We start from the raw sequence: 24281 nt of genomic DNA on the forward strand, positions 1-24281 counted from the left end.
GTGGCCACGCTGCACGCAGAATCTTGCAGAACACAGCATCTCTCTTCTGTGTTCAGAGCTGGCCACCAAACCAGCATCCAGGAAAAAGTCTTAACTTTGAAGCTGAAGTTCATAGTTGAAAATGCGGGTGTCAGTATGGTTCTAATTAAAATGTAAAGGCTCATGCAGAACAAGACTCAGTGCTACGGTAAAGCAAGGGCTAAAATTCTGTCATTGCTGCTTTCATTGCTTAATACTCACACACCAGTGGAAAAGAAGGGGCTTTTCCCCTCTCCTGTTTAACAAATTCTTCTGCTTCCTGAGCTTAATTCATTAATCCTGTGGCATTGTATCTGCCAGATTCAGTGATTCTATTGATCAGCAGCATTGTTAAGAAAATAAAATCCAAAAATAATGTTGATTTTGGTCATTCCCACACTTGTTATCCCGTGCGTTTTCATGCTCCAGGCAGTGGATTAGAGCTCCAAAATGACAAGAGACGCCTGTCTGTTTTCCATGGATTACTTGCTACAGACATTCACTCTGCAAAGGAATTCATGTCACTTTGAGATTATTTGGAGAATCGGCCTAATGAATTATCCTTTTGTGTTGAGCAAACAATTAGAAACAAAACACAAAAGATTCACCATATTCAGGACTTTATAAAGCACATCATTTTACAATGATGTTGTTACACTCAATTTACTTCGAGTGGCATAAAGAAGGCACAACTACTTTTTTTTTTCTTATAAGGAAAAGAGAGTACAAAGCTAAAATTCTATTTTTCTCGTATAGAATGAATGTGTAACATTCCAGGCTATTTTACAGCAACCAAATAAAGAAATTGTGGCCCCAATCACTATATATTTTGCCCAGAAAACATATGGATCAGATACAATGACTACTAACATGTCCAAGATTGCATTTTAAGAGATAAAATACAGCATCCTTTTAGGGGAGATGAGAGTTACTATCTTTTTGCATCCTTCATGTGAGAGACCACTCACGTGTTGCCTTCCTCTGTGGGATATGCAGTCTAAAGACACAGAGAAGGGTAAAAACTGATCCTGTGGGTTGTTCTGCTATTTAGCTCTAAGTAGTGCTAATCAGCTAGTCAGGATAGCATATGCTACACCCCCTTATAAGGAGAGGGGCAATGGCAGCACTTCAGTGGTGTTTGAAGAGGCTTTATATCTCAGAGACACCCATTGCCATATGTTGCTTCTGCCAAGGCCAAACTGGGCTCAGCTTGGAAAGAATGATTTGGCCAATGCTCCTACGGCTAGTGCCAGAAACGTCAAGTCTGGGAATTTAGGGTGGGCAACAACTCACTTTCAAATGACAATCTATTCACCTTTTTTCTTTGGTCTTTTGAAAACGATATAGCTGCTGAGTTTAGAGAGAGGGAAAAAGTAAAATCCAGACTTTCCTCAGTTCTTCAAATAATGCCCTTCTCCCCTGAAGAAAAGAAGACCACAGTTATTGGCCTAATTAATTATTCCATTACTGCTCAGCAAGTTCAGAAGGCATAACAGTTCTTCTGTATCGTTTCACATATTTGTTGCAGATTTAGTTTTTATTTTCTGTAATGGCATTTATAGGACATTCTATATAGTGTTTTATGTCTCAAAACCCAGATAGGCACCTGTGGGCTCTGTTTACCATTTCTGGTCTTATGCTATATGGCATTATGCTTTTGAGTTTTTTATACCACCTTTCAGTATGTACAGCAATTTCACACTGTTAGATCCTACAAAAAGTTATACTTGGATGTGTCCGGGCTTTCACTGTTGACCACCCATGCAGAATTACTCTTTCAGTCACTTACAAGTTAGCATCATTTGGTGCTTCTCATTATCCAGAAATAGTATTACTTGACTCATGATTACTTCAAACCTTGCTGCTGCTGTGACTTTTATACTTAAAAGCTCTTGAAAGCTTAAATGCTCTGTGAAAGTCTTTAGTGTGCTTTAAGAACGTAGTTATGTTTTCAGAATCATTTCCTGTGTTTTAGATGGGTCACTACTTGTTTACGTTGATGTGAGTAGGTCCTTCTCAGGACTACACAGCAATTACCAGAATCCATTTTCGACATGCAGTACTAATCCCATAATTTTTGAGGGGAAGATTTCTTGGGTTGAGTGTGCAATTTCTGGTTAAAATCAGAGAAAAAAACCCTCTCAGTCTGGACCTGATTGCTAAAAACCTCCCTAGAGAGCACACTTCTGTAGGAAATGTAAAGGTAGGAAATATAAGGTATTAAGATACTCTATTAAGAGGTAAGAAATGAAATCTTAACTTGGATACACTCGCTGCTATTTTCTTTCATAGCAGGTGAGTTGCTTGATAAGGAGAATATTTACAATTCTGCAAAGGGCCCCCTTGAAATTGCTCCAATTGTATACATAATGATGCTTGTAACGTGCTTTAGAATAACTGAATAATTATTGTCCCAAAAGCAGGCTCAGTCTAGAGCCAAATTGTACGTTCATTTGTTGTGTGACGTGAGAGAGACCCAGAATGCAGTTTCACAACATATTGACTTCAAAAGCAAAATCCCATTTAAGAATATCCAGACATCATCTACTGCATTTTGCTTTTATGTCACGGACTGCCACTCTCTCATTTGGGACGCTGCACACTTTTTGTGGGGACATACTAGAAACATAGTGAAAAAGAATGTTTAAAAATAATCCTTGTGGACATATGAAAGGGGTTGTTTTTCACACATGATGCAGTGCATGCGCCAGCTAACGGAGTAGGAAGAATTGTGAACTGGCATTGGGGAAAAGCAGCAATGGAGAGGAACTTCGGATGTTGGCCTCACTTCTGAAGGCAACATGTCGTGAAGCTCTACCTCTAGGTTCAAGTTCTTTGCCAATACCAGACAGGAATCTAAACCTGGAATCTATCTGACACAGAGCTTAACGCTGACACAGTTGTTCCTCTCTTTTTCTTAGGGAAGAAAAAATAAAAAGAGAGGAACCTATAAAAGGCCTATATGGTGAAGAAAACTGCTTCTGATATCCAGACCTGCTGAACTGGATATCAGCTATTATTTTCACAGTGTTGATGATTATCGCATTAGCTCTAGAGGTTATAAAGAGCTCCTTCCACCTGGATTTTAGAGGATTTAAAAATCTGTGGAGTGGCCCTTTTTAAGTTCTGAAGCAATCACAGAGCAAAGTTACTTAAAATGCATCAGCAAAAAAGGGACTTGAAGGTGTAGAGTTTAACATTTTATCAAGCTGGAGTTGCCAAAATCACGGGCTTGCATCTAGATCTGGAAATATTGTTGCTGTTGGAAGTCTAGACATGTCTTTCCCCAGCACCCCCCTGGGCTATGTTGCATTTGGTAGCCTTATTCAAATCTCCTGAATCTACATAAATCCGTAACATTTCTTATTACTGCATGCGATCGGGTTGCTAACCACACCAGTTAGTATCTGCGTTCTCTCAATAACACTGATTCTTACCATCTTGTCACAATCAACTTTTCCTTCTTTTCTCAGGACTAATGAGACCGTACTACATGTGATGCTTGTACTTTTGGCAGCATAATGGGATCTGTATCAGTATGATGTGTTTTATTCACAATGCTTTCAGGTCTATTAAACACCTCATCAAATTCTTCAAAAATATTCTTTGCATCCTGTTCTGTAGACAGGTTATATGCCTGTCTGAACAGCAGCATTTTCAGATTGCTCTTCAAAACTAAACAAACCTTTTCTATGTATATGAGCCTGATGTTCATCTCATACACAAGTGTATGGCAACTGTGATATCCAGACCCACGGTAAGAAACCCACCTTAATAGCTCAGTGCCAGGCATGTGACATTAATAAGACTCACGAAAAACTTATTTTTGCTGACTCCTAGTATGGGTCAGCAGCTTCTGTTTCCAATGGATTAGCTCTGGGGTAGTCATCCAAATTGGACAAAACTTCCAAGTCTATTAACTTTCAAGTACAGAGACTTCTGTCCCTCTGATTACTTATGTTTATTGGCTGTTGGGCCTTCACTGAGGAAAGAACATATGGTTTTTTACAGGAGATGAGGGAAATGCAAAGAAATATTTGATGTTCTAGTTCTTCAGAGAAAAGCCAATTTAAGAAAAATCATTATAAAGGGGAAAACAAAGCAACAGCAACCGTGAAACTTTTGGCTCCTTAAATCCTATTCCAGGCTTGACATGTTGAAGGAAATCTAATCAAGCCGGAAGATCTCCTCCCAAATGACTAGCCACAGAACGACTTGCTCCTCTAACCCAACAGATTTAATGGTTGATGGATTTCTGAAAAATAGACAGTAAACCAGTCCTGTCCTTTTCCCCACTGCTGGCTGAAGAACCAGCTTGCAAGGTGTATTACACACAGATTCAATTCCTGTTTGGCTCTGTTCAAATCCAGTTTTGGCTTTCATCACTATATTTTTTCAAGACTGGAACAAATGACAATCCATAAAATATTTTCCTGCACAAAACCCAAGAAAATGTTTTGACTCAGAAAAATAAGACATAGATAAATATCAAAATATGGTTTTCAGGATTTCCTACTTGTCTTTGAATGCCCTCTTATGTTCTGATGTGCACAGGTCTGATCCTAAGGGATTCACTCAGGGCCACACACTAAGACGTTAACATGATGAGAAATTGATCCGCGTTTCTCACGTACTATGCCAACAGTCACATCCTTACCTCTTCATTTGTCATAGTATGCAAGTCATTCCTGTCAGCCCTAAAAGTCCCTCCTTATCACTCCGTGTACAGAAAATCCCCAGTTCAATTGTATCTGGGATTCATCATGGCCAACCTTTTGGCCCTCTGTAATTTTGCTTAGTAACCTTTACTGCCAACTGTCAAAGACTTGAAAGACACAACACTATCTTGTGTGCCACCCATTCATCACAGGCTTTTAGATAATCCAGGTGAATTGCAGCAAACCACAAACTGAAAGCTTATGCAACATCTGCTATGATCATTGTTCTTTTCTGGACCTTTTTTCTTCTCTCCCTCTTTGTTTTCCCTCCTCGTGCTGAGTGCGTCATTAGTGTGACAAAGATATAAGACCAAAAAAGCAGTAACCACTGGCTGTCATCTTCATACATCTGCCCTATTTGACTTTCTAGACTGAAAAACTTTTTAATGAGGATGTTTTTCTCATAGACAAATTACAAGTCTGATTCTGTTGAACAGAGTGTGTGGGTGCAAATCATCTTTGGAAGATCAAACAATATCACACAAAATGTAGGGCTAAAGAGTCAGTCTAAGGCTTCTGATGCCAAAACTGAGAGCTGTTTAATCACTACTCAGTCTGTGGAAACTGGGAATGGTAGGTAAACTGTGATAGCTTAGGAAAACTTTGTTGAACTTTCAATAATTTGACCTCTGCAAATGCTTTTAAACACAACAATATATAAAAGTGTGTGCTAGAAGAGGAGGGGGAAAATTCAAAGAAAAACAAGCTCTAAGAAAGCATTAACTAATTCTCTCTTTCCCTCTTTGAACGCCCAGTGAATAGGGATTTCAGCAGGGAAGGGGAACTTTATCCCTCCTCTGGATTGAATTTGTAACCTTTTCAGAAAAGCTTTCCACTACATTATTTTCCTATTTGTTTCTCTGACATCAGAGTTCATGATATTTTAGGCAAGTAAATATAGACACAGGAAAGAAAGATTCCTTCTGTCTCCTGAAGTGTTGAAATCCAAAACAAAGTTAGGATGGAGCTGGACCAGTCAGTCACATAAATCTTGTCTGTGGAAATTCAAACATAGGTTGAACACGTGCACACACATATACTATCAGAGCAATTCTCTAGGAAACTGACTGAAAACCCAGCTTGTTTTCTGTTTCTCAGCCATTCTAGAAATATTTCAAATACTTTGCTATTCTGACATTTGTATGTGCATACAGAAAGCATAACTACAGAGAGCATCAGGTAATAAAACATACATCCCTGACTCTGTAATGAGTTTTTTGCACCAGCACTTGGACTTGGTGAAAGTGCAGTCAAACCTAAGTCTGAACAGTTGCAGCCCATCTTCCCTCTTTTCTCTCCAAGCAGGGTATGAAGCTGCAGTTTCAGTGCTCAGAGCTCCCTGGAGCAGCTCACCTGGTGACTGAGGACTAACAGCAGTGGTAAAGGTGGTAAAAGCGGTAAAGGCACCATATGGCCAGCTGTGGGGAGGAGCACTGCACCACAGCAGTCTGACACCCTGCTGGAGATCATACGATAACGGAGATCTCCTGGCACTGTGTAACATCCCTCTGCTCTCTCAGAGCCTGCCCTGTTCCCTGTACCTGAGGAGAAGGAAAGACAAAGATGCTTGTACTTCCAGTAAATACTTCCCATGACAATAGAAATTTTTAATTCTGGACCAGAATTAGCTACTCAGCAACACTTGTGATCAGACTAGGAAGGAAAAAATTCATATACCAATAAGCCAGGTATTCAGTACATGCAAAATAGTTTAATTAAAGGATATATTATGTTTTACCAAAACAGCCACGAAAAAAGACTGGACTCATACATGCACACTATGTATCTCTCTATATATATACATAGAGACAATACACGTTGCATATGGACGGTTTAACATAAAATTAGCATAATTAGCCATCTTCATTTTCTTTGGCATTTCACAATATCTCACAGATAAATCCCTCAGGTTTTCTTTTTCTGTTGTTTTTTTCTTTCTGTTCAAAGCTTGTATGCATCATGTACTGATTTCATTAATTTCTCAGCCAAATTCCAGAGTTATTTCTTAAAGCTTTACACAGCAACCTTACCAACTATAAATATATGTCTATGAAGGTTGCTTTTCTTAATTTTTAATATTTTTTTTCATGTTTGTCTCTACCTTCAAGTGAAACGGCACAAGAATATGTTCATAAAGACAAAAATTCTATTGTTTATACTGATCAGCGCAGACTAGGCAGTGAGGGGGAAAAATGAGGCATCTGTTGAATACAAATGAAGACAGCAGGTTGGTGTGTGAGTACTTAGGTTCTGAAGCTACTTGTCATTTGCTTTTATCGGCTGAAACCTCACTCTCCTTCTCCCCTCCCTGTCATGGGACAAAGTTGTGGAAAACACGGTGCCTTCAGGAAGGTAACTTTACATGACATTGGAAACGCTGATGCACACAAGCTCAGTCGTTACCCGTTCGAAGCAGTGTCCCCCCGTTAGACCTAAGTTTACCAACAACAATTTTGTTCTAAACAATCCCTTTTAGCTGCTGTTAAAGAGCTTTGAAACTCCTTGCATCATGTTGCTAACGACAGGGAACAGTGTGCCGAAGCCTAGAATTAGTGTCCTTAAAGGGTTTATTATGATGGCAAAACCAACTGTTAGGAGAGCTCCCTTGTGCCCAAAAGGTCTATATTGTGCTTCAGCAAAGTGGGTTTTCACAATAAATTGCGAAAATTGGAAGGAGAAGAAGAGGAAAAAACCAGCACCCCAGACTTCAAACAAATCTTGCTCTCAATTTTTCTTCCGAAGTGTTGAACGATACATGACGTCATATGATGTGTGGTAATTCCCCCTTCTCTATTTTGAAGGGAATAAATGGGCCCTATTTCTGAGAAAATGTATTAAAGCCAAATTTTATTCTCAGTTACCCTGATGTCAATCCCTAGAAACAACAGTTCAAATGCAATTCCTCTGGATTCACGCTGATGTAACGGAGAACAGAATGTGGTGCTTGAAAAAGCAGCTGTCACCTTATGGAAAACTTTATGAAATATCTTATTTGGAAACAAGCGTTCTTCTGTGCAGTGTATTTCCCTGTATTTCTTTTCTCTCATCCTTTCTTTCTGAAGACAGTGCTTTAAAACAGAATCACTGTTGTTTCTTAAGAATTTATCTGCTGCTGCACTTACTCCTCACCTGACATCATAATCCTCTGTGACATAATAATCATTTTTACAATGACCAATTGTGATACTACAAGCTGGGCTTAAAATCTGATCCAAAAAATGCATTTTACTCTGATATCTTACATAATGTCCTATCAACTTTCATCTCAAGAGATATTAATTTCATCCAAGTGACATCAATTAAGTTTTCATACAAGGGAGTGGTACACTTGATACAGCTCCCTAGAGATCATTCCCTCCAGAGTTTATGGTTTTATGATTTGACCTTTAAAAATATTTCCACTCTCTATCCACTGCTTGGTTATGCAAGTCTAATGATTGTGCCGAAGTAGAAAAACATTACATATACAATTCAGTCCAGTCTCCCGCAGGAGTTAAAAGTCGCAACAAGCAGGAGCTTAAGAAAAGGAAAATCAAATGCAAATATATTTCTCCTTAATTGTTCACTGAATTTCAGATACTGTAATGATTTATGAGCATAACCTGAAAAGAAACATCCTTCCTGACAACTGCTGAGTACCCTTCTAAAGTTTGCAGTCTTATGTTGGAAGATACAGTTTCATCCTGTATTTTTGCTCTGAAATTCAGTGGTCTCTCTGTTCATCCTACCATCTTTGGCAGCTTTAACTGGAGTTATTCATAGGTTTCAAATTATGCACATGCTTTGCTGGATCTGTGCCCATGTGTGTTGAAATTTTGTTATGAGTAGGACAGCCAGCACAATCCAGAATCAGGGAGAGTCAATTTTTGTTCTTTAGCGCACTTTGGACTTTAAGGAAGGTCCTCGGGGAATAATAGGAATCTAGGGGAACAGGTTATGAGATGCTATGTAGCCTGAACCTTCTCTTCCTGACAGCTGAAAACACTTGAAAAATGGTAGACTGTGCCTAAACTTAAGTCTGATGACTCACTCAGCCAGATGCAGGACCAAGATTTCTAGCCTCTCCAAGTTTCCTGTGTAAGTAGACCATTACGTAGAGATTTGAGCTGCAAATTATTTTTAACAAATATTAAACTTTGGATTTTTTAAATGATTGTATTTCAACATGTTTCCTTCTTTAATAGATATTTCTAAGGATATTCCTTCCTCAAATTAAATATTTTGCTTTTTATAAGATGCTAAACATAAAAACAATCAGGTGGAAGAAATTAATAGTTTTGTGAATATCCTCTACTGCGATTGTTATTTTGAAGTCATTACTTCTCGTTAAAAAGCTCGGCAGTTCCCACCCTTCCACAAGTTTTGTTTTCCCAGGTCAAGAGACCTCTGGCTGGCGAAGGAGTTATTTTCCTCTTGGTAAAATGTCCTGCTATGGTAAAATGTTCCATCTGGAGTGCCCAGCTATAGAAATGTAAAAGTAAATTTCCATGTGCTATCGTCTCCTTGAAAGCCATGTGCACACAAGATGAGTCTTTTACACCCTAGGACAGATCTCTGATGACATGAATTAGTATATAGCATGTGTTGCTTTGGAAAACTTTGTTTAATATTGAACACTGGTTGATGATACTCTCCAGTGATATCACATTACAAAACTGATTATAAAAATACCACAACCACATTATGGATAAAGTTATCCATTCTGCTTGCCACACCAATGCCTTACCATGGAAATCCATCCTAGATTTATTGACCGCAAATTATTGTATATGTGAAATAAATTAGTTGGAGAAAGAAGCATATCTTTATGGCTTTCAGCACATCTCCTGTGGAAACAGCATGAAAAATGCAAAACCTATTTCACTAATCTCTTCCAACATTTTGTGTACGCAACAGCCACTGCCTCAAAAGCCATATTTCTTCACTGATCACATTTTCAAGACTCCTGAAACAAAGCTTTCAAACTACAGTTTGATAGAGACTTTTAGCTTGTTTGCTTGTTTACATGTTTCTTTTTTTAACATCTTATATAGTTCAGTTACTGGAAACGATAAGTTTGAGATGGTTACTGTTGTTATTGCACGAAACTGACCTGGGCTCCAGCCAAACGCAAGTCTCATTCTCATTAAGACGGAGACATTCAGATGAAAATTAAGACCCTTCTAATGAAATATGCTGCAGGATTAAGTTACAAGTGGCAGGACACATTACCTTATTTATCTAGTTGTGCTCGCATGACTTGCTAGGCCAGCAGTTATGACAAATGTTCTTTGCGCAACCTATTTTCAAGACTATTTCCATTAAAAGTAACATGATTGAGTACACTGCTTTGCTCATAGTTGAGATATGCTTCCATGTTTATATCAAACCAATTAAACTGTGTTGTTTTAAAGTGATAGAAATGGTTCTGTAATTGCCACATTTTCTTCTCTGCCATATTCACGTCTGGAGACTAGGAAATAGTTTGCAAGCTTTCTGTGCATGCTATTTCATCCTCACGCATTTGACCATTTGATTTTATCTTGCATTGATTTGTATGATAAAACATTCTAGATCTTTTTTGTATGTGTGATTGTAGTTCTTCCTTATCTTTTTCTAATATTTAAAATAAAGATACCTAAAGTGATATTATTGTTGTTGCTGTTGCTGTTATTTCAAACATTTTTCTTGCTTACACATTATCATGGTTGTACCTAGCGTGTTACAGGCAAATTCACTGAACAGCTAAGTTAAAACACTGTAGTTGCACAAAATCACGTCATTAACATACTCTTGCTGGCAGTTGAAAAATGTGTTACATAGCTCCCTTTGACACATCTGCTCTTGTGCAATATGTACCATCATCTTCGTATGCTTGTATTAATTCTGAGTGCCTCCATCTGAACCAAATTAAAAAAGCCCGAATTTCAAATAATGGGTGTCCTGAAAAATGTCTTTTATAGAATGTTATGTTTGGAGGCAAGTAAAGTTAGCTACCATTTCTGAAAACCTCTTAAAAAGCGTTATTTGTGGGTTTAAAGTTGCGGGATTAAACTATTTAAGATTCTGTGCTATTGGATCTCTGTACGCAAGTAGACAAACAAGGAAGGGTCTTCTTTTCAGTACCCTAAATTACAGGGAATGTTTTTCTCTGTGGACTTCTGGTATCTTCTGTGGATCATTTTCCTTCATATTCATGTAAGCTAGAGGACCAAAGGCCTATTCAAAGCTGATTTGAGGTAGAAGCAAGGTATGGAAGAATTTAGAGCATGGAGTTACCTGCAAGGCCATTAGGGGTGTTTGTTTCGCTAAGTGGGGTGTAGCAAGCTCCTTTGAGCATCAGGCTTTAATGGCACAAGTATTACCTGTCTAGAAACAGCTCTGCATGTGTGGAAACAGTCTGGGGAGCAGAACAGGTAGCTTAGCACTTGGACAGTTAGATGTGTTTTTTTTTTCTGAAATATGAAACACCTTAAGACTACTCAGCAGGCTGTGTGTTTTGAGGGTCAGGGTGTCAGGCTGAGATACAGGACTGTGTAACTGTGAGCTGTTATGCACCATCTGACTGTGTGACCACTCAGCCTATCGCTAGTGCATGGTGGAAATGGGTGAGCTCGTATGTCTGTTAGCAATGCAAAAAGCACCTACGGGGTACACTTCTTGACCCGCCATGGCACAGTAACTCCATTCACTGCTGAAGCCTTACTCTTCTTAATGCAGCACATCACAGAAGTGATTTGGCTAACACTGAGGATTCTAGTTGGAAATTTCAACAGAGGCTGGAGGAGGAAGAATGGAGAAAGGAACTGATAAAAATCCCCAAAACCTAGTGAAGTTCTCTGAGTTCAGAGGCTGTTTATGCGGCAGGGAAAGAAATCGAAGCTCTTCCCAGAGAATGCTATGATTAGTAACATTACTGTTCAAGCTGATATTTGTACTATATCTTGTACATTCTCTAGCAGAAAAAAGTCTGAAAGAGTCGAATGATGAGAGAAACAGAGAGACAGAGATTAAGGAACTTTCCCATGAAATGCTATAAATCCAGTCCAATGTGAGTATTACATATGTTAGACCATTTTGTGTCTCCAAGAGGTCTCAAGTTAATGGAGGAAAGCACAATGTCAGGATACATACCTGTAAAGGAGAGGGCTGATGATAATATTGTGCTTCATACACGCTTAGAGAAAAAGGAAGAAGAGAAAGAGGGCATATGTTTTTATTAGCTGCCATATATTATTTTACAAATAACCTATATTCATGGGCCATCTAGGACTGCAAGCATCACTTCTGTCCCTGTCGAGTGCCCAGCTTCAGCCAGCAAAGACCTGATAGCAGATATCTACAATCATATAACAGTAAATGGAGGGCTTTGAACTCATTTGCTTGCATGAGATAAATAACTTTAAGAGACATGGTTAATGGCATACTTATCTTGTGCACAAGTGGAAAAGTTGGCTGTGATCCACTTCCGACTTTGAATTTTTACTACCACAGCTAGTATCAGATAAAAGCTGTTTTCAGGAACCAAGAAAACTGTGTTAGAGAGAACAGCAGGGTTCTGCCTCCTTTACGTGAGTTGGGAATTAGTGGAAATGCTGTAATTTCATTTCAGCAATTTATGACAGGACACCTCTCAGTCAGAAGAAAGTCTTTGTTATGCGTGCGTATATCAGAATACCAGCGGTGTCTGAACAGGACAGGTTAAGGTTATAATGCTGATAAATAAGTAATACAAACTTCAGCTCAGAACAGCCAATAACAAGGGTTACAGATCCATCAGTCAGCTAAGGAATCTGGCCAAGGATGATGGCGTTTACCATTTAAAGGGTTTTCTAGTATTTTTTCTGGGACAACATTTCACACTACAAAAAATTCTGACATTACACTGTTTGTCAAAGAAGAAACAAAAACTGCACAAGCATAGAGTCTGTCTTATGCTGTGTTACCAGGTGATGCATCCACAACACAGCTTAGTGAATGGGACAAGATTTGCTGTATACAGTTACATCTATGCTGCTTCCTTTTATGTATTTAAAATTATATAATTCTTCAGTAAATAAAAATTTACCTTTCAAAAACTAGCTTAGCTTCACTGAATTTTGTTTTGGTTTGTTTTGTTTTTTCTGGTGAAGAACATTTCACAGACACTGTTTCACCTAATTTTCAAAAGTAAAGATATTTCCCCAAAGTCTCAGGAACATGAAGAGTCACTTTAGGAGAAAAGAAAATCATACCCAGATTCTCTGTTTCTACTATGTCTCTACAGTTCTGTATTTCTGCTCTGTGTTTCTACTCTCCAGGGCTGGGGAGGCAGATGGTTAAAAAAATCTGCAATGAAGAAATATCTCCGTCTCCTACCTATACCCTTTGGAACCTGAGCTGAGTTTCACAACAAAGTTCTTTCAGTAATGATAGAAATTTACTCACTATTTTTCTTAGAGAAAGGTTACACAGTTTTGGATGAATTTTAGCCTTTAGTTATCCATGGTGTATTCTCTCTCTGACATCTTTTTAGATGCAGACCAAAAGATGTGTGAACCATTTGCTGATTTTGTAGGGATGCGGCAAGATGGAATACTACTGTCGGGTGGCATTTCTATGTATCATCTCTTTGCAATGAATAACAGTCATTAATAATGCATATCATGAAATCTGATTGCTTGAGTAAAAGCTGTCTTACAGTTTTACTTTGAAAAACAAATGGATAATCTGTCCATTTGCTTGTGGTGATGGCTCTGAGATACGGACATAAAAAATAGTGGGATTAGAAGGTTGATCTTATTTGTGCTCAGGAGATATAATGCACCTGCTGTATGCAAGAGCAATAGGCTTAATAAGGAACTGAGATACGTGAAAAAAAGATTGAAAACATCAGAAAAATTATCAAAGTGGTGATAAATAGTGCCATCCATACATGAAAAAAGCCCATCCAATCAGTTCTAAGTTTTGAGGGTAGAGGTAGAGGCCTCCTCCCAGCCACCATGGAACTTCTGAGGCTGCCATGAATAATCTGTATATTGCATTTACATATGCCCAAAATCCTGTGAGCATAAAGGAACCACATGCAGTACCGGAGCCAAAGAAATCTGGAATAACTATGAGCCAGAACAGTTACAGTTGAAGAAAGCAGCTGAATAAGTAGATAAACTTAGGAGGGAGTAGTTCTTAACTTGGCTTCACATAAAATGTTCCCACCCTACACAGTGAGACTCGCAAGCCATTTGAATGCATATATCTGAGCAAGAGCACAAAACTTTTAAAGGTGAGGGAGGATTTTTTAATATAATCATAGAAGAAAACCCATGTTTTCAGCTTTGGCAGAATAATCATAGGTGATATCTGAGTTCATATATTTTGGTTACCTAAGTGTTGGCTGAATTTTTCCTCCCAACATTGTCTTGGAGTAGTACAAATCAAGTTTGCCATGAAAACAGAGTGACTCCACTAACACCTTTGTAAGAATAACACCAAGCAAAGTACATTTTTCAAGAAGGTGACATTCATATCCTTCTCTCTCTGCCTGCTTCCCCTGCTGTCTTCTTGGGTACATCCTCGCCACCACTGAGCTGATGTAGCACCAGCAGCTAAAAATGGGCAATGAGAGGGCTCAGTGCGCTACACATTCCCCAGATACACTGTACACTCATCCCAGGAATATCAGATTTATTATCAAGTGCAGAACTAAAGCACAGTGCACCCTTTTGAGAAAAACTGGATTTACAGAACACTTCTAAAACAGTAATTACATTCATTAAACACACATTAAATGACATGACAGAGAGAATGACCTAAGAAACTCTTGAGGAAGGCAAGAGACCTGGACCAGTGCATCATGTGGGAAATCCTTCTGGCTCACAGATTTTTTCCAGTTTATCCAGGAAAAAAGAAAACATACGAAGGGGCCATGGATACTAAATGATATATTTCTTTGGGCTATATGTAGCTGGTTTATATAACAGAAGTTGTACATCTATGCTATAGACAATACTAAGACCTGCCCAAGTAATATTTTGCTTTAGAAAAACAAAATAAAACATTAGACAGCCATGACCAACAGTTCTGAGCTGTTGGAATTTTGAAAAGAAGCAGAGATTGTGGCCCAAATCTGAATAGCCATAATGCAGGTTCTGTGTAATAGACATAACATAGCCAGTGGAGACCTTAACACAACTAAGTATATGTGCAGATTATAATAAAGCTGAAGTCATCACTAAAATGCCTAATGCAACAAAAAGTTTCCCAAGTTCCTCTCAATGCTAAATCATACAGGGACATTTGTGATAAATCTTGCTGCCTAAGTTAAACTGTGCAAAAAAAATCTAACAGCTATCGTAAGAGAAGCTTAAAGAGGTTCGAAACTGATGGGCTTATTAAAAGACCCAGTAATACATAGCTACTATGCCAGAAAGCAGAAATCTAATTTCTTCTATGAAAGTACTAAGAAAAGCTCTGGCAGAGTCTACTTACAGTAGTGTGATTGAAAAATGATCGCCACTAGTTCGTGTATCACACTAACCACACTAACCACTAACTAAAAATGGATTTCAGTCTGCTCAAAAGAAGGCATTGACCTTAAGCAATGGAAATAAGAAGCTTCACATCCTTCTTTCTAACTCTTTTCATGCACTTTTAAAATGAAATTGGTCAGACGTTATTTACTGCTATCAGAAGGGGATCTGGCAAACCATTCCAGTGTTTGAGAACCTGGAAATGATTATTTTTTCAGATACAAAACTACACTTTAAAACCAATAAAAAAGTGGGAAAGATTTAATATCTACAGTAACACTGTCTGGGCAAGCATGCAGTGGAACAATGCCTATTACTAGATTATGGAGTTGTCAACACATGAAGAAACTCATCAGGTCTTGGGTTAGATGTGGCCTGAGATTGCCGGAGCTACATCTGAGATAACACTGTGGAAAATCATCAAAGTTACCAGCACGGGATGGTAGGATCAGAATTTTCCAAGAGCTTTTCGAGGGAGACTGTTCAGTCCTCAATGGGGTTTTATTTAAAGGAAACAACCTGGCAGTTGCTGAGGTGTTACAGGAATATATATTCAAAAGGATATGTAAAAGTCATTTTATGGTCCAAAAACACCTTAGAGGAAGGCAAAAAATATTTTATAACAACCCAAAGTGAAGAGTGAAATAAAGAACATTGGCAGGGATTACCACATGAGCCAAAACTAAGTGAAAGAGTGATAAAGTCATACTAATGATAAAGGAAAATCAGCACCTTGGAGGAAAGCAGACATAGATAATATTGTTTAAATTGGCAAGGACAAATACACTTGTGTTAGAATATAATGCTGACTCGCTAGAGATGACTTTAGCAGAAAATACTGCAGCTAAACATGTAGCCTTATATACTAAATCTTTTTTTTGCTAAATCAGCTCTACATCTAATAGAAACCTATTACACAGTAAATTCTGCCACAGATTAGCTAGTGTTATTTTAAGCAGTTTTAGTACAGGTTAAGAATGCAGCCATTAATTGATATTATCCCTAAAGTTATAGGTAAGCAAGAAAATGGTGCCAGAAAAAAGACCCCAAACAACTCATAAAAAAACCTGTGGAGTCACGCTCTTAATGATGCGAAGCATGACTGACTTGTGGAGTGCTACCAATGAATCTGACACGGGGTGCTGTTTGTTCCACAGAGAACAGAAAACATTAATAGGCTGTCAGACCCAACACTAAAAGTAAAGAGACAGGAAAAAAATAAAAATTTAATTTGACCTGGTGCCACCAGAAGTCACCATTTTCTGAAAATGAAGTGAGAATATTCTGTGAGACTAGATGGTCACCAGTGGCATACTTTGTATGAAACTGTCACTCCAGAGTGAAACATGCTTTAAAGAAAGGGTAATATCTTTACAAATCTTGGAGAGGTATTTGAAAAGGTCACTTCCCCTAAGGAAGTGTCACTTGGGTAAGAGTTGCAGCAAATTGACACAGTGGAACCTTTGGGCATGGCATAACCAAAGGTAAATGGGACTGATGGTCCCAATGGGAAGGCATGAAGATTTCTGGGACAGCGTGGCAGAGGCTGCTGGTCACTTTAGACCATTTACAACTAATGAATAAAATATAAGGAAAAAAGAGGTTATAAATATTTGAAATTCTGTATTATGTTAATGATGATTCTTAATTTTTTTTGATGCTTGGCTGTGAAAAGAAGACATGGGATTCTATATTTTCAATAAGCTTTTTCACTTGTCTGTCGAACTGGTGCTATATCTACATGGTGCCTCTTATAAATACTAATGCTCAGTTAGAAAACCCAGGAGCTAATGATGCACAGTTTACTCAAACATCTGGACTCTAGGCAATTTTGAAGGAATACAGCAGTAACAAAGTTATAAAAGAGCTGGGACAATGTCCTTATTTCTCATCTCTTGCGCATCTGAGAATGAGTTTTAGGAAAAGCACAAAAAAGTAGATGAACAGACTCAATTTCATGGCTAAAAACATCAGCAGTAGAGGAGCCAGAGCGACATGAAAATAAAAACATTTAAATGCCACCCAGACAAACTGTTTAATCTTTACTTTAAAAGATTTATCTAAATAATTTTCCTACACCTTTGTTAAGATTAGAAATATTTAGTGCTACTGCTGCTTTGAAAAATGGTGCTTTGACTTGCACTTCCAAGTCCTTCTGTAATTTGTTTTCCCAGTTGTCTTCCTGCAGCATTAACATTACCAGGGTAAGCTGCTTGGTGCAGGGTGAATCAGCCTCTGCTTCTTTGAATCCCACTGACGGGTATTGCTATACACAGGTAGTGTAGATTGGGTGGACTCCTGCCTCTGATATTCTGAAAATGAATCTTCATGCCAATATTTAACTTTACAAAGAAACATCACCCCCAAAATGGTTACAGATGATTCGCGTATTACCTACAGGCCTTTCATTCAGTCTCTCCTATCGGGCTATGTCTTATCTTCTAAAAAGAATGGGATTTAGTCCAAAGGTCTAAAATATGCTAGTATGCTACTTCCATCATCATTGGAAGGTCAGGTGGGATTATTCAGGTAGTAGTTTCTGCAGTTTGCATAGCTGGAGTTTTTATCTTGCTGTGAAAAACTACTGATGGTCTCTTATCTTTGCTTCTTTAGATCATTAATAAGAAAGTGTCCCCATTCTTGAATACACTATACAATAATATAACCAGGGTTTCTAAAGTGTAATTGCAGTGGATCAGGTTACAGTTTAATGTGTGTGTGTGTATCGTACATGATACATGATGCATCTGTATCCATACATGACAATGATTTACCAGGTAGTATACTGAAGATGAAACCAATTGCATTTAATCTATAGGATCGCACTTTAGTTGTCTGATTACTATCTGGAGACAAAAAATCCCACTACAGTCCCTGAATGGCATTTGTGTAGAGTATGTACCCCAAGACCCCCTGCCCTGACAATGGTGTTTTATCACTGCAGTACTTTTATTGATTTCTTACCCATTTCAGTTGGCAACTCCATTTTTCCATGAAGAATAATCTTACAGTCATAAAAACTTTGCTTCATTGTGATTCTTTCTTTGCTATTTTCACACTAATGATATTTTGGAGGGGAAATGCTAGCAGAGCCAACTAATGAATTGAAAAAAATCTCCATGGAAAGACAGCTTCAAAGAATTTTTCAGTGACTAAGCTGTAAATCATTACCCCCTTTTGTTAACTTTCCAGTCACTTTTGCTGGAGTGGGAAGCTAAGGTGACCCCCTAATTTTAGGCTGCTCCCATTTCTGTTCAAATCTTTCTAACGTCTACTGTACGACTGCTTCTACCTAGAAGCTTGGTTTATCCTAGTGATGACAGGTAAATATCTATTTAGAGTGAGGTAGGTTAGGTGGTAAAACAGATCAGGTATTACATGGATAAAGTCTGAGTCAAGGATTTTAAGCCTCTCATGTAATTCCTAGCAACACTATTAACCCTAAGGAACTGTCTCTGCAAATCTCAGATCAAGGTTGTAGGTGTATGAATTTTCACAGATGAATAAGGGTGCTTTTCTTTGAGGGGTGGGCAGTGGGTACTGCTGCCATGCTGACAATTTTTCCCATCACTTTGCGTAACATGAGCATTTCCAGGTGCCACCAGTGACACAAACAAACCAACCATCACACAAGCCAAAAATGTTATCCAGCTCCTGTTGTTCTAACTACAGAAGTTTCAACAGACTTCTTGTTCGCTCAAATTATCAAAAGAATGTTTTTGTATAGCACTAGAAGACAAAAATCAAATCAGTGTATTTGTTACAAATTCATGTTTCTTACATTACATCAAGTTGAAGCACTGCCTGCTTTTGATTGCTGTGTTTTGCTATCAGTTGCATGTTTGCTTTGGAACATAGCTCTACAATGCTTTTGATGCCAAATGTATGGCAGGTGCACGCATGTGCTCTGCACGAACAGCGAGCAAGCTGGAGACTTTGATGAAGTAAGCAGGCTATTATTTGGGTAGCAATGAGACAATGTCTGAATTCCCACAATACCCTTGAGGAGGCTGGTGCATGTTGCCTCGCGAGCTAGTTAGCTTTAGTGTGAAAGGTAGGGTGGTTCTTCCATGGGGTCTATGAAGGCTGGTGACACTATTTCCTCCCTCCTTTTTCTCTGTGCAGTCAACAAGCAAGACTGTGGTTGCGGCTTACTAGGGCAGATAAGAAAAGAAATGGGATGCTGTGCTAATGTGTATAGAGGCAACCTCTTTCTGGCCCTGTTTGAAAATGTGATCACACATACAGCTTAACAGGATTCTCAAACACAAGCAAAAGGACCATGCAACTCATGCTGCATATGAGGTATCTGCTTGCAAAGCACAGATGTACAGGCCATGCCTGACATAGCTGGATCAGCTTTCAGTGCCCTTTTGTGCTTTTCCTGACCTGAAAACTCCCAGTTTACTTGACTTTAAGTTTAACTTAAGCTCTGTCTTCACACAAAACCCTGCTTTTCACTTGTGCTGGCTCAGCCATAAAAAAAGACAGAAGCTAAAATTCAGATAAGCGGAAACTCATGATTCTCTAACAGGGCCAATTTGCGATGCTGATACAGAGAAGCTCCTCTCAAGTCAGCTACTGGGGTCACACACGTGCTCAGAGATAATGATGAATCACAGAGGAAGAATCGGTGAAGTGATACAGCTCACTGCTGTGTTGAGAATCGCCCAGCATGTCATCTAATTAGGTTATCAGCTTTGCTCTGAAATGACATGCAGATAAGCACCATGCCCAGGTGGACTTAGGATCAAGAGTGCTGCTCCCCGGGGGGATTTTCACACTTGAACTTGCTTACCACAAATGGTGTAAGTGCAATGAAGACCCACACGGAGAAATGATCCCAGGCCACACGATCTTTGCTGGAGCAACGTTCAGGGTAAAAACCATCCTTTCACCACTTAACTTAATGAGGGTTGCCCTTCTCACATATTTCAGCTACACTAAAAGAAAAAAAAAATTAGGGAAATAATAAGTGGGGATTTTGTGACTTAAGAATATCCAACTGAAAACCTTCCATAGACTTTGGAAGCACAGATGGAATATGACTTAGCGTATTCTCTTGAAACTCGCTAGAGGTGATAATAAATAGCTGATTATTCAGTGGTGTAGAAGCCTATGGAGTAAAGAAGAATCCATGAATATTTGGACTATGCCTTGCATTCAGGGATACTGAGTTGATTAACTCCCCAAGAAACTTCCAAAGTTAGAAATCAACTCTTTAAGATGTACTAAAAAAGAAGTCCTCCGTGACTTATGAGTCGCAACACAAGATGTCCTTTATGCATTGATATTTCATTTTACAATGGTTTTTATTATGGAACAATAGAACGAGTCATGACCAAAACTTTAGTCATTAACTCCTTTCTGATCTACTACCAATTTGGAAAGTGGTGACCACATGATTCATATATATTATGCCAAAACAGGAGCGGCATGAATGTTAAATTATTTGCCATGTTCACAGACTGTCAGATGGGGCAGATAGCCAGCTTTTCAAAATAATCGCAAAGAGATCAGCACAGCTGTATCATATTTTCAGCTTGTAGTCCTTTACTACTGAACCCAACATCCAGTGTTCTCAAACCAATGCTGTCTTTGAAGAGCGTGGATTTCAATTCATATTTCTTCTTGCTTTAAATGAAAGGCAAGGAAAAATAAAAATGTGACCAGCTAGTCTGAGCTATAATTTCCTCCTAAGCAATACTGTAAAAATGTCACATTTGCAAAGCAGGAATAAATGAAGAAGGCCATAAACAATGAGTGTACAAGTGTTGTGTGGATGATATGAATAGATGAAGGGCCTGAGCTAATTGTGAGAAATGAGAAGTATGACTTGGGGTGACAACATCTAATCAAATTCTCCTTTCAGTGTTTTATATCTCACTTGTGCAAAGTGTGTTGAGCTCATGAACATCTTATCACTAAAGGAGAAACATTTGCTTTTATTGCACCCAAACTTCTTCAGTTGCTATTTATCAATATGTTTAATTAATAAATAAATTGCTGGTCCCAATTGTCTTGGAAATGCTGCAGAGTACTCCAAGATCATAAGGTAAGAAGGTGTACTAGAAAAGATGTCACAACTTGGTATAACGTAAATATATTATTGATAATCTGCAAAACAAATCTGTCATTTGGACTGTTCCACCACCCGTGCACCCCAGTTAGGAACACTGTGCAAAACTCTGCAAGACACCCTGCCTCACAGATCTCACAGTCTGAGGATATGGCAGGAGACAAGTGGATATGGGCAAACAGAAGGGGAAAGACGAAGATAACAGTGAAATGGTTATGATTAGTGTAATACTTTCCAAACATTCGATCGGGAGCCTGCCACAGGGGCAAAGAAAAAGCCTTTATTTTATTCTTCCATAAAGGGCTGGTTACACCAGAGGATGTTACTAAGATAATTAGGGTAAAGATGTAATTAAACACCAAGCTGGAGTCCCAAAAGATATAGTTTATGATATGGGTGAGGAATTTTATCCCCTATTATGTTTTTAATATTCAATACAGTTTGGTTTTGTGAGACATCACAAGTGCTTTAAGACAGATAAAAAAATTGCCAGCTTCCAGAGGCAGAATTGGGCTGTTCCTTAAATAAATATTGTAGGAAAGGGCAGTAGATAGAACGAACGATCTATCCAGCTCACAAGGACAAGCACAGCAACCACCTAACTGTTCCTAAAGGTGCATTTGGCAGACTCTAGATGTCAGGGAGAGGCAGAAAGGGAGTGGATTCAAGCCAGAGAATTCTCCCTCCTGGAGCGGTTTGGCTGCATTGGTGGAAGCATACTGCAACTAATGTGATGGGATAGCAGTGCTCGCCCTCTCCATCCAGCAGCCCGGCACAGCATTAGCAGGCCTTTCTAGAGGGAAAATACACCTCAGTTGCTCCAGCTCCAGCAGAAGGGAAAGTTGCGTTAAAAGAAATCAGTCAAGTACTTAATAAGAATGACCTGTGAACTCCCTTTCCATTTGAAATGGTCTTATTGTCAGAAAACTGTTGTAAGTGAGAATATTTGCTCCTTGAGATTTATTTTTTCATGATCGCTTAAACTAAATACCCTTTTATTCCACAGTGTAATGCAAAGCGTGTGCCTATATATTATAAAAATGCCTTTGTTTGCTAGAACTGTTTGACCGCTGAGGGTTTCTGAGTGTACAGATTGCCTGGCTCATGGTGCCTGTATTGATTGGAATTCATTAGCCTCTACAGTGTCCTCAATGTCAATATGTTATGTCCGTTATGTAGCAGAAAAGAACCCCAATCCACACAATAAATAAAAATATCCTTACTTCAAAAGCATAATTTATTAAATTCTGTAAAATTGAGATAACTTTGAGGCATCTCTTCTTCTGTAAACCTCTGTCTTAATATACTAGATTACATAGGCACAGATTCTCAGTCAGTAGGTTTTAACTCTGATAACATCCCCTCTATAGACAGCTTAAGTCAACAGAAACACTGTCACCTACTCAGAGGGCTTTGGATCATCTTTGGGAGCTCAAAGTTTTCCTGAAACCTGACAATTTAAGCATAACTTCACTTATTCAGAGATAAGATTAAAACTGCTTGAAAAATGGTACTTTTTTCCATTATACTTCACTGGGAAATCCCCCAGTTTTTGAATTTTTAGCAACGATCTAGTATTAAACTTTGTCTCGCTGCTTCTCCTTCAAATAAACAGGCCTGAGAAAAAAAAATACAGAAGGTTAGAAAGTCATGGGAATTTTTTTGCTTTAGTTGATTATTCATTTATTTATTTCTTTTTTTTTTTTTTTAAAAAAAAGGGTAAATATGAAGAAAATATTGTTTAGGTCACTCTGGGACTTTTTCAATAAAAAAACCCCAAACTGAACAAAAATTTTGTGCCAAATTCCAACATGCCCACAATAAAAAAAAAACACACACACCCAACTTTGCCATTACCATTTTCTAAATTATACTCTTTCTGCACTTAGAATCAGGAAATCCATTCAGAGAGACAGCATGAGGGCTTTTCAGTCCACCTTTCTATTTAAAATTTTAATTTTTATCCAGTTTCCAAAAAAAGCACAATCCCACATGAGAATGGAGAGACTCAAAGCTCTTTCTTCCTGGTTCAGAGCAAGGATTAAATGCAGGAGTCCCACCTCCCCTGAGGCTGCTGTAATCATCATAATCTACAGTATTCTTTGAGTGTATTTTCCTCCATTTCTCATACAGAAGGTCTTTCACTTTGCGTAAAATACTTTAATATTTATTGAGCCAGCAAGAGAGCATGAAAATGACTCTATAAGACAGTGGTTAGACCAGTCCCAAGGGAAGTGAGACACCTGGGTTCCTGTTCCCTTCCAATGAATTTTTAATTGTGTTCTAAAAAGTGGAACAGCCTTAAGAGGAGAGACAAAGCCTGACACAACTTCCCGGAAAGCAGATGACCTTCATTCAAATCCCTAACGTTAATCAAGCAGAAGGATTATGTACGCCCCTTTTCCGATGTTTGTATGACTGACCTGATAGCTGGGCCACAGGATTTGATGAGATAAGATTACAGTAGTATGTCTCTCTGGTTTGCAATGGAAGATGATTTGGGAGTTTAGCTGCCAGTAGAAAGAGACTGGTGTGATTGCATTCAATCCAGGTAAACATGAAAACAATCATTTTTCAGATGTCCATATTTCAAAAAGTAAGGTTTTGATTCCTAACAAAATATGGCCAGGATGAAGAGTGAGCTGTTTTCACAGCTCATGGAGAAACATTTCATTTTACTGTTTCCCAGAACTCTGTGTTAATTTGTCTTTTTGTTCTTTTTTTTCCCTTCAAAGAAAACATTTTTCATAGAAAGCAAATACAGACTTTTGTTTGAAACAAGTACACAGCTTTCACCTCGTGCACCCATTCATCCTGCAAAATCTCTTTCTATGAACAAATATCTACTGTAAACAGGGTTTTGATCCTACTTTCTTAATTCCTACGCTTGCGTACATCCATACCATGACGGGATATGAAATCAATTAAGTTCAGCACGTGTAACACTAGTGAAAGGCAATGAACTTTACATCAGGAAGG

At 38.5% G+C, this 24281-nt stretch overlaps 1 protein-coding gene across 1 annotated transcript in view; it reads right to left on the reverse strand.

Moving 5' to 3' along the window:
* The window catches only part of SEMA3A (semaphorin 3A), a 339746-nt gene that overhangs the window by 177134 nt on the left and 138331 nt on the right, over window positions 1-24281 (reverse strand). The gene's annotated exons all lie outside the window — the stretch shown is intronic.

This window comes from Phalacrocorax aristotelis, chromosome 1, assembly GCF_949628215.1.
Source record: "Phalacrocorax aristotelis chromosome 1, bGulAri2.1, whole genome shotgun sequence".
Lineage (NCBI taxonomy): Eukaryota > Metazoa > Chordata > Aves > Suliformes > Phalacrocoracidae > Phalacrocorax > Phalacrocorax aristotelis.